Raw genomic sequence first — 11445 nt, 5'->3', positions numbered from 1 at the left:
CTTTTCTTTCTTTTTCTTTTCTTTTTTTTTTGGTACTGAAGATAGAACTTAGGACCTTGGGCTTGCCAGGCAGGTGCAGTGCCACTGAGCCAAATCCTGGGTCCTGTTCAATTTTTTGATAGCAGCCATTCTTTCTGGAGCAAGGTGAATCTCAGTATTGTTTTAATTTGTGCCTCTCAAATGACCAGTGATGTTGAACATTCTTTCATGTATTTATTTGCTGTTTCTACTTCTTCATCTGAGAAATGTCTATTTGTTTCAGATTCCTATTTTTGGATTGGGTCTTCAAATTTGGGGATGTCTGATTTTTTTCTTTTTTAGTTCTTTATATATTCTAGATATTTATCCTTTGCTTGAGGAACAGAGGGCAAAAACTCTTTCCCACACTGTGAGTTTTAAAGACCGTTCTGGACTGAAAGGAGCACGGGCTCTGTGGAGAATACACTGAGCATGACAAGGCCCCAGAGCATGGGACCTGGTGTTCTTAAAACCATGAATTCATATGATGCCCAAGGGAAATGGAAAGTTCCTAACAGTTTGTCCCCAGGTAATAAATGAAAAGAAGGCGGTAAAATTGAAAACCGTCATTTTGCAACTACTAAGGAAATAACAGATTCAGGCAGAAATTGTCTGGGGTTGCCAAGAAAGACACAAAGCCCAAATCACCGATGTCAGACTGGGGAGGTGCCATTGCCACAGAACTACAGACACTGACATGTGCAGGGGGCAACTCGGCATGTGCACTTGACTACTTAGACATCATAGACCCAACTCTTGAAAGACACCATTTGCCAAAACAGATGCCGAAGGAAGAGTGCTTTATTGAGCTATTTTAGAGCCAATTACCAATCCTGAACCTTAGGAGAAGGGAAAATTAAAGTCCGATATACCTCATGGACACAGATGCTGAAATGCTAACCGAAATGCTAGCAATCAGCCAACCAGGGTACGAAAGAGTTCGTCGGAAATGAGAAGACAGGGTGAGGCTGCCAGAAAATGTTTGCAGAAGACAAATCTGAGAAAAGACTGTTACTCAGAATAACAAAGATCTCCTGAAACACAACAATAAGAAAATGGAAATCGTTTCTCGGCCTTTTGGCTAAGATCAAGTGTAGAAAATGGAATAACCCAATTTAAAGTGGGGCAAAAGACTGGGCATCACTTCACCAAAGAAAATAAGATGAGAGAAAGGCAAGTTAGAACAGTGAGAAGCTGCCACTTGCATGTCAGAAAGGCCCCAGTGCACAGGACCGCAGCGCAGGCGCCAGGAGGAGGTGATGAGGAGCTCTCAGCCCCGCGGTGGGAATGGCACGTGGCCTGCCGCGCTCCTCAGAACCTGCACACACTCTCACCACAGGACCCAGCAGCGGCACTCGGCGTTTATGTACCCAGCAGAGCTGGAACCTTGTGTCCACACAGACGCTTGCACTCAGATGTCTACGACAGCTTTATTCACACAGTTTACTCAAAACCTGAGGTCAACCAAGACGTCCTTCAGGAGGTGAGTGGATAAATACTGTGTCCATCAAGACAAGGAATATTATTCGGCGCTGAAAAGAAGGGAGGTTTAGCCAGGCATGAAATGCATGTCTGTAGTCCCAGCACCTGCGATGCTGAGGCAGGAGCGTGGCTTGAACCCAGAAGTTCAGGGACGCCAGGGCAACATGACAAGACCCCATCTCAAAAGAAAGTGAGGTGAAGGAAATAAGTTACTAAGGCTTGAGAAACAGAAGAAACAAATACATATTGCTAAGTGAAGGAAGCCAGTCCAAAAAGGCTGCATGCTGTGTGATTCCAACTATGTGACCTTCTGGAAAAGACAAAATTGTGGAGATAGTAAAAGGAGCAGAGGTTGCCAGGGGCTGCGCTTGGAGGAATGGTATATTAAACGGCTTTCCTATTGCTGGTACAAAATGCTCAGCACCCAGGACTTGAAGGAGGAGTTTTAATTTGGCTCGTGGTTTCAGAGGATTCAGTCTACGGTCAGCTGCTCCAAGCAGGGGCATCATGGCAGAAGGTGGTGGATGAGGAAAGCAGCTCACCTCATGGCAGCCAGGAGCAGAGCAGGGAACAGTGCCAGAGAGGAAGGGCCAGGGACAGATGTGGCACCCATGGCCACGCCCCGCACCCCACCCCGGTATACCCAGAAGTTGTGCCCAAGGCCAGTCAAGTGGGCAGCGAAGCTTAACCAGGCCAGGGGGCAGGCGGGGACCGAGTACCTTTCAGGCGTATGATGACAGGATGGTGGACACACCATAGGAACTCTTGTCCAGACCCACAGGATGCTCAGCCCCGAGAGCAGGCCCCCGTGTGGGCTGCAGACTACATGACAGCAGCGTGTCCATGTGGCTGTTAGCTGAGTCAGATGCCCACTCTTGGGTGCCAGGGTAGAGGTGAATGGAAACTCCTCCATTATTGTGGTGAATTATGTCACCTAACATTTCTAATGGTAAACCGGTCCTCACTCCTAGGATAAACTTGTCAGATTTAGTATCTTTTGGATGCCTTTTTTGGATTCAGTTTGCCTATTTTTGTTAAGAATTTCCGCATCTCTCCAGGTATAGTGGTACACAGGAGGATCACAAGTTTGAGGCCAGACTACGAAACTTAACCATACCATTTCTCAAAATTGAAAAATAAAAATGAAAAGGTCCTGGGATACAGCTTAGTAGTAGAGCACCCCGGGGTTCAATCCCGGTACCAGAGGAGAGCAATTTCTGCACGTGTGTGACAGGTTTCTCATTTTCTTTTCTTGTAATGTTTGTTTGTTCTGGGCATCAGAATAATGCATGCTTCATAAAATGAGTTTAGAAATATTCCTTGCTTCTCAGTTTTCTGAAAGAGATTTTGTGGAACTGGTGTTATTTTAATTACAGATTCGATTTCTTGAATATAGGGCTATCCAGTGTCCCTCTTTTTTGGGGGGTATGGGGGATCAAACTCAGAACCTTGCACTTGCCAGGCAGGTGGCGCGCCACTAAGCCGGCCCCCTCTTTTTTGTTGAGTGTGCATTAGTGGTTTGTGTTTCACCGAGCTCATCTGTTTATTCTACACTTTCACACACTTCCTGGTTTAAAGTCGCTCCTGATACTCCCTGATGGTCCTGCGCTGGACTCCTGTGATGTCCCTTCTCCCACTCGCTGGGCTGTGACTTTCCTGTGCGGTGACCTCATGATCTATGCAGCTCCTCGGTCTGTCTGTGACCCGGTCTTCTCTGTGTGTGGCTCCACCCTTCCTCCCTGGTGGCAGGCACCATGGCTCTGACCCGCAGGGAGCCTTCCCTGGACTCTGAGCTGTGTCCTGTGTGCAGGTTTCCCGGGAGCAGCGAGCCTTGCACTTCCTTTCAGCCTCTCTGGTGAGAGCAGGATGGCACGCAATCCAACACCAGCTGCGGGTGGGTCTGCGGCCGCGAGGGCCCCGTGCCGCAATCAGCACCTGCAGAGGAGGATGTATTTAAAGCTCGAGCTTTGGGAGCTCGGTGTTCGCACCTCGTGTGAAGCTTGGTAACTCTTCCCTCAGTCTCGGTGGTCCCTGCCTTGGTGCTGGGCAGCTCCCTGTGCCCTGTGCTGCTCATGTCCAAGTGGATTCTCAGGGGCCCTCGCCGAGGGTGCTGCACACCACACACCCAGCTGCGGGGCTTCCGCGCCTTTTCCCGGCCTGCGTCGCTGTCTCAAGCGACGCTGCCCAGTTCTCAGGAGCTCCTGGGGGAGACTGAGTTTGGGCCCGCTACTCGAGGGCATCATACTTTTACTAGAATTATCCACACGTATCAACGGTCGTAATATTCGCACACGTACACACACCGCCCTTCTGTCAGATCCATCGACCTCGCGAGGCAGCGTACTTAATGGTGAAACTGGAAGTCTTTTCCTCTGACTTTGAGAACAAGAACAGGGCAGCTGTTGGTGTCACTTCCTCAGCGCACCGGGATCCCAGTCAGGCAAGAAGTCCAACAGATTTGTCCAGATGTGAGCTTGTACGTAGGAAAAACCTACAGAAAACTGTTAGAATTAGCGAGTACATTTAGCAAGATCACAGGCTGTCAGGTGAACTTGTATGAACAGTTGTGTCTCTTGATCCTTGCAGATTCCTCATTGGGATATGAAAATCACTAGGAATAAGGGAAGAGATTGGCCAGTGTGACTTAAATCAATAACTTCTGTGCCACCAAGGACATCTGTGAGAGCCATAAGGCAGCTCCCAGACCCAGAAGCACTGCTTACTGCCCACCTCTTACAACTCTGCATCTTGAGCATTAAAACACTCGCATAAGATGCCCCAGCAAATACACCCAGAAGACAAGCCAGTCTGCACGTGGGCAGGACCCAGGCCGCACTCCGCAGAGCACCTGAGCAACTGCTCAGCATCAGCCCGTCGGGGAGATGCAAACGAACCATGAAGAAAGATCCCCATCCCGGCCAGCCACCGTCCCAGACCGGCACGGTGGGATGGCTCAGAACCAGAGCAGCGGGAAGGTGCACTGCGTGTGCCACGGCAGGTAAGAGTGTGGGGAGACCGTTCACAACCCGCACCAGACCCAGCTATGATGTCCGTAACTACTGGCATTTGCTCAAGAGAAGCGGGACCGTTGTCCACAGAGCAACTGCGTTCACGCAGCTTGGAGCCACCACACACCGTGGTCAAGGAGGGGCCAGAGGGTGTGGCCCTCAGGCCTAGCCACACAAGGGGACGCCAAGGATAGGAGCCAGGCTCAAGGCTCACAGTGTGTGACCCCACGCTACAGTTTGCAGTGGCATGTCAGAGCTGGTCACAGACACGGGGCAGGGACCAGCAGGTGGCACTTCTGACGAATTTGTTCTGGGACAGGCAGGACGGGATCCTAGGTGGGCGTGGGAGAGGCATGGTGGATCCTGATCACACTAAGAGGAATCAGCAGCCCTCACAGCCACGGGGATGTGAAGGGGGAGAGGGAACAAAATCGACAGGGCCCCGGGCCAGTGTCCCCGGATGGCGGGAGGGGTGTCTCCGTGATGGCCTGCAAGTGCAAGGTGTGTGAATCTGACCAGAAGCCCCGACACTGTTGTCTTGTCCACAAGTGGTTGGTGGAAGAGCGCACACACAGGGGACACTGCTGGGCGCCAGGCCCAGCCTGGGCAGCTTGGGGGGGGTCAGACTCCTCTGCACATGCTGAGCTCTGCCAGCCTTGTGGGCAGCTGGGCCACCACGGTCCACGTGCTGCCAGGCAGGAGGCCATGCAGGCCTGGCAGGGAGCGCCGGCTGCTAGTGACGGCACTGCCAGTTTCCTTGGCAGAAAATCGTATCTCGAGGAAAACGGGCCAACTGCGCAGGTGAGCAATGGCCCCATCTGCCACCTGGGCCCTCAGGAAGCCAGCTTAGGCCAGGAGGCTGAATCTTGTGGAGCTGTGGGTGCCTGACCTCCATGGCACTGGGGGTGGACGTGTGCCAGGGAGCTGCATGATGGGAGTAGGGTCCTCTCGTGGGCAGGACCACCGAGGCCTAGGGCTCAGGGACAGCCTGTGCACGCGGGCAGGATGTGGCATGTGCAAGCACACGGAAGCTGTGCTGCAGCCTGGCCACAGAACCGTCCTCAGGTGCCATGCTACATGTGCAGGACATGGCTGGGCAGTAGACGATGGCACTGGGCCAGGGTGGTGCTGGGCGGTGGGGAGGCAGCGTGAGTCACCGGAGAGGAACGCACACGCCTGGGGTGCGTTCCGGAAGGCCAGTCCCCCTGAGTGCCAAGGTCGAGCCGGCCGGAAGGGCAGCGGACATCCTGAAGAATGCGGAGGAGTTTCCACATATTGTGGTCCACGTGAGAACCCACGGCCCCGGGGGAAGCAGACACCTCAGGCTGCTGGGCGCTGAAGTCATCTGGGCAGATGGCTCTCGGGGCAGCAGGGCTCCACTGGGACACTGAGGCCTCAGGGGGCAGAGGCCATGAGGGCAAGGAGTCCCAAGTCCTAGGGGACTCATGGGCCAGCCTGTGGCCTAATGGCCCCGAGGAGCCCGAGTGAGGCCCCAGGGATGCCTTGGTGCCCATCCTAGCTTGTCCCACACTTGCTGGGGTCACTACCCTTGAGCTGGGTACTGGATGGGGACAGCTCAGTTGTGAGGACAAGGTTTCTCGGGCCTCCCTGGTCATGGCCCAGCTCCCCTTCACCCCAAGTGGGGGTGATGGGACAGAGGAGCTGATGCAGGGTCCCTGGGCAGAGGGAGCAGGAACAAGGCTAGCTCAGTGTCCTGGGAAGCAAGTCTAATCTCGAATCCAGGGCCTTGAACAGAGAAGAGGCCCGGGCTGAGATAAACAGCAGGCAGCCTGGTCCCTCGGCGCTGGCCACTGAGCCTGGCTGGAGGGCCCTGCTCTGAGAACATTGTGGTTGCCCCCGAGGGGCGTGGTGGAGGAAAGCCCCTGGCTGCAGAAGCAGCCCTTGCAGATGGTGGCCACTCATAGCACCCCTGCCACAGCCACCTAGTGTGCCCTGGGCCTCTTGCTGCCCCAGGAGCAGCTGGAGCTCAGCCGACTCAGGCTCCAGAGCAGGTGAATGCCCTGTAGCTCCACCACAGCAGCTCCACAGACTGAGACAGGTGCAGGATCCACACTCCTGGAGGTGGGCACGATGCTCCCTGGAGCAGGTGGAGAGGCCTCTGGCCCAGCCCAAATCTGGCCCTGCTGGCCTCACCATCCAGCCTTGCCCTCCACCTATCCCCAGAGTGCCCCAGAGCCATTGTGACGGGCACTGCAAAGGGGCAGCCAGGCCTCCTTCCTCTGCTGCAGCTGCACAGAGCCCAGGCCCAGTCGGCTGGGTGCTCATGGGCCACATCCTGCCATGCCTGTCCCTCCATCCCCAGCCTGTCTGCGTGGTCAGCCTGAATGTGGAGCAGAGAGCCTCATTCACCACAGTAGGCCAGCCCCAGGCATCACTCCTGCAGGTGATGAAAGCCTGGGACCCCCGGGGTCAGGCCTCCCGCTAGCGACCCCTCCATCGCCGGGCTGCATGAGGGAGGCCCGAGCACAGAGGAGGACCGGGCCGGGCAGCCAGGTCAGGGAGCTCCACAGTCCGTCTCCTCGTCTGTCCTGCCCCAGTCAGGCTGCAGGTTATGGGATGGAGGGTGTGGAGCCTGGGTGCTGCCTGCCCTGTGCTGGCCCAGCAACTAACTGGGGCCTCTGAGATCCCAAACATGCCTCGCCCTTCTTCCTGGCCAGATTACCAGCAGCTGGGCCCAGTGTTCTGGGCAAGGGCTGAGCCTAAGTGTCCCCTCAGGAGCAGCCATGCCCTGGGGTGGTGCACCCAGGTTCACCCAGAGGGCTCCACAGGCCCATCGTCTCTGCGTCCCCCTGCCCTGCACTGGCTGCTGACAGCTTGGGGACAGCAAGCGTGCTGTCTTGGCAGAGGCAGGTGGCAGCCCTGGTGGTGACGGCTGGGGCTCAAGGGCCCTGGGCCTCCTGGTGCAGCACGTGCTGGGCAGCACCCCCGTCAAAGCTGAGCAGCTCTCTGCCTGGGACTGGTGGCTGCTCGAGGCACAGCTCCTCTATGCAGATGCTGGGGTGCAGCCCGCACCCCTCTTCCCTTGCCCACCACCAGGGGGCCTGGCCAGGAGCTTGCAGGCCAGTGGCCCTGAGAGACCCCGATCTGTAGAGCTACCTGGCAGGCAGAGGCCTCAGCCGCACCCAGGCAAGCGAGTGAAACCTCCCTCTCCCTTCCCGGGGATTCTGGGGGGCCACTATCATCAGGGCACAGTGGGCACAGCTGACTTCCCAGACCACCATGGTGACCTCCCAATACGACCTGATGTGCGCCCCGTGGTATACGCAGGGTACACTGTGGGACCAGGCTCCTCACACAGTGCTTACCCTGGGAGCTCCCGGTGCTGAAGACCTCTGTCAAAGGACCAGGGCCAAGGCAGGTACATGGCTGCGGGGAGGGCACCAGCCCCAAGGTCCCCGCACAGGCCTTCCAATGCTGCAGGGGCTGGAGCAGAGCCTTGCTGCTGGACATGGATGTGGCCTGCTGGTCAGTGGCAGGCACTTTTTACCTGAAATTTCAAGGACAGATATGGAGTCCTGGGGACAGTGGGTTTGGCAGAGGCCAAAGCCAGCACTGCAGCCCGAGCCTGGGCTGGCACTGAGGTCCTGGAGCCTCAGACAGCAGGGACTTAATCCAGATCTGCCTCAGGCCACAGCACTGGCTCCTGGACACCACTGCTCAGGAGGTGCCCATGTACCCGGCCCTCTGGCCTGAGCCCCATGCCTGTCTTACAAGGACTCAGTCTTCATCAGCTTTTGGATGCTACAAAGAAACACCCAAAACAGGCTGCTTGTGAGGAAAGCAGATTTATTTAGGCCATGATTTTGGAGCATCAAAGTTCATGTGCAAGGGGCTGGGGACCTAGCTCAGTGGCTCTGTCGCCTGCCTCGCAAGCACAAGGACCTGAGTTTTATTTGCAGTAACCACCCCCCCAAAAGTTCATGTTCACATGACCTACCGCGCTCTGGCTCTGGTGCGGATGCTGACGGTGCCCTTCTGCTGCAGGGTTAGGGTTAGGGATAGCAAGCAGAGAGGAGCTGACGGGCCGGACTTGGGGGCCACTGCGGCCTCATGAGAACCAGCTGGGCTCCCACTGATACCAGGGCCTCCCGGGCCTCATCCTAAAAGGTTCCACCCTGAAGGCCGGGCCTCACCTATGTGGGCCTCTGGGGACACCACAGCAGCCTCTGTGATAATCAAAGCCTCCTCTGAACCTCAGCGTACACGGCAGCATAGGCCTGTGAGGACGGGGACACCTTGGGTTGTTCCTGAGCAGAGCTGGGTGGGACACGGTCTGCCAGCCGGGAGCCAGCTCAGCCCTGAGGGGCACCAGCAGGTCCTGCGCGGTCCCAGCCCAGCCCTGCTCCCTGCCAGGATTTGCCATGAAAACCGGATGTGAGTCCAGGCAAAGACTCCTGAGGGGCCACGCAGCACAGGACGCCGATCCAGTCCTGGGCGGGTGCTGCCTTCACTGGAGCTGGATGTGTGGCAGTGGCTTCAGCTGAAACAGCGGGCAGAGCCAAGAATGTTCCCCCTGGTCCCTGTAAAAACCCAGATGGCCTCAGACAGGCGGCAGAGGACAGATGGATGGTGGAAACGGGCAGTCAGGAAGAAGGAGCGGGGTCAGCGAGAGCAGGGAGCCAAGGGTCTGACGGCTTCGACCTGACGATGTGAAGGTCCCAGGTGTGGGGTGTGGCCAGATGGTACACATGTCCGTGACGCAAGCCTGGGGAGGGGTGCTCCTCAGCACTCTGCCTGTGCGCTTCTGCAGAGTGGGGGCTCTGCCTGCACCCGCCTTGCTCTCCCTGGGCACACGGGCCTTCTGCACAGATGCGCATTAGCGCAGGTGGCACCTTTGTGCTCCCAGGTCCAGACGGGGCTCCTGGGGTCTTGTCTGCTGACAGAGTTCTTAATGAGGGGAACTGCTGCCCCCTTCCGCTGGCCCAGATTCCTTCCAGGCCATGTGTTTCCTCACTAGCCTGGAAATGAGTTAGGGCCAGTGGTAAAGGGGGCTCTCTTGGGTTTCACCTTCTGTGCCTTTCGTCGATAATAGATACACAAGAAAAAGGAAGGAAAGAGCTCTGTGAGAGGTGTGGTTGACCACTGGAGGAAGCAAGGACCACCCTGCAGGGCCTGGGTGTAGGCATTGTTCTTCCAACCTCTGCCCTGGGCTGGACTCTGTGGATGTGCGGCCTGCTTCTCCATGTCCCACGCTTGTCGGTGGCCACGAGGGCCAGATATTTACTGAGGAAAGAGCTCTCAGCAACAAGGCCCACACCTGTATGACTTGGGAAATCCTCAGCTTGCACATTCGGCAAGAGACACTAAGGTTAAGTGACCAAAAGTGTGAGTGGAGGGAAGCTAAGGGCATGGGCACAGGCCCTAGTCCTGGAGGCAGTGGGTCTAGGCGGCTTCCTGGGGCAACATCGAAGGGTGAGGCAGAGTCTGCCCATGGTCCGCCTGCTCGGCAGGTATTGGACCTGCCTCCTAGCCCCAGTGATCCTTGTAAGTCAGTTCTTCAGGGCAAATCTGTCCCTGACGCCTCCTACGCTTTGGCACCTCCGGGTGACCCCTTGGCTGCACCAGAGGAAAGTCTTGCAGAGGAGCTCTCCATCACTCCAGGGTTCTGGAATGGGTTCTCACATCCCTGTGGCTCTGTTGCTATGACGAGGTGCCTGAGGCAGGCACTGGTAGAGACACAGATGTCCCAAGCTGGTGTGTAGGAGGGTCTGGCATGGCCAGTGGTGGGCAGGCCCCGTGGGAGCGTGTGCATGGAGAAGCCCCCGTGTGGAGTCGGGGCACCTCTCTGATGACCACCTGCTCTCTCTCAGGAACTGATGGGACCTTGGCGAGAGTGGCACCTCAGGGATCAACCACCTCCTGCCAGGCCCTGCCTCTAGACTCCCCCACATCAGTGTGGCCACCTGCGCCAGCACAGAGACCTGGGGGACACAGCCGGGCCACATGGGGCATAGCAGTTCCCTCATGTGACAAGATGCCAGGCACTAATGACCCTGTGTCCAGTGGCACAGGGCACCACAAGGCCGTGATGTGACATGCAGACGTGGCACAGGACACCTGCAGGCAGCCAGGTCGGGGTGAGCTCACAGGGACAGGGACAGCACCCCCTCTGTGCTGGAGGAGGGCAGGCGGGAGCTCAGGACCTGCCCACGTCCGCCCATCACAGCAGCAAGTCAGGCACGTGGCTGGGGTCGGGTCCATCCACCAGGCTGAGCTCCTGTGTGACGCTGACTCCCATCTCTGGGAATTGGTGAGACTGAACGTGCCCCGCATACCGCAGCTTTCTGTGCCAACCCGCAGCCGAGCAGAGAGACCAGGCCAGCTGCTGCCAGCGGACCCGAGGGCCCTGCCCATGACCCTGGCCAGTGCAGATCTTTCCCCAGTGATTCATTATGAAGTGAAGTCTAGCTGATGCTTCCTCTGCAGCTACGGAGATGATCATGGAAGTTTCCAGTGATCTGTGATGGTGAACATGATGAATGGTTTGAAATTTGGAACCAGCCTCACACCTCTATATTAAGCCCAACCGGACCCTGTGTAGTAAGTACCCTTGTATACAATGTGCTGTCTGGGGTTCGATTCTTTTTTGTTTTTTGAGGGGAGGGGGTCTTGTTGCTTTGTTTGTTTTACAGTACTGGGCTTGAATCCAGGGCCTTTGCACTGAGCTATATCTCCAGCCCTTTGCTTACTTTTTATTTTGAGGCAGCATCTCACAAAGTTGCTAGGTTGGCCAGGCTGGGCTCAAACACAAGACCTTCCTGCCTCAGCCTCTTGGAGGGCTGGGATGACAGGCAAGCACCACCATACCAGGCTATACTGGAGATCGAACTCAGGACCTCGTGCTTGCCAGGCAGGCACTGTGCCACTCAGACACATCCTCAGTCTGCCTGATGCTTTCTTTGGAAAAGCTTTCCTA

The 11445-nt window shown here is 56.5% G+C and overlaps 1 long non-coding RNA gene across 1 annotated transcript in view; it reads left to right on the top strand.

The window, feature by feature from the left end:
* LOC104851575 overlaps positions 1-11159 on the top strand; it is a 13568-nt gene extending 2409 nt beyond the window's left edge. The window contains exons 2-3 of the long non-coding RNA XR_777245.2: positions 4087-4498; positions 10956-11159. This is a non-coding gene — a long non-coding RNA (uncharacterized LOC104851575). The remainder of the gene's footprint in view (positions 1-4086; positions 4499-10955) is intronic.
* The last annotated feature ends 286 nt before the right edge of the window (positions 11160-11445 follow it).

The sequence above is a fragment of the Fukomys damarensis genome, unplaced genomic scaffold (genome assembly GCF_012274545.1).
Source record: "Fukomys damarensis isolate Sample0158 unplaced genomic scaffold, DMR_v1.0_HiC HiC_scaffold_36, whole genome shotgun sequence".
NCBI classification, from domain to species: Eukaryota; Metazoa; Chordata; class Mammalia; order Rodentia; family Bathyergidae; genus Fukomys; species Fukomys damarensis.
The sequence above is the reverse complement of the archived record's forward strand: the minus strand, read 5'-3'. Positions and strand labels throughout refer to the sequence as shown.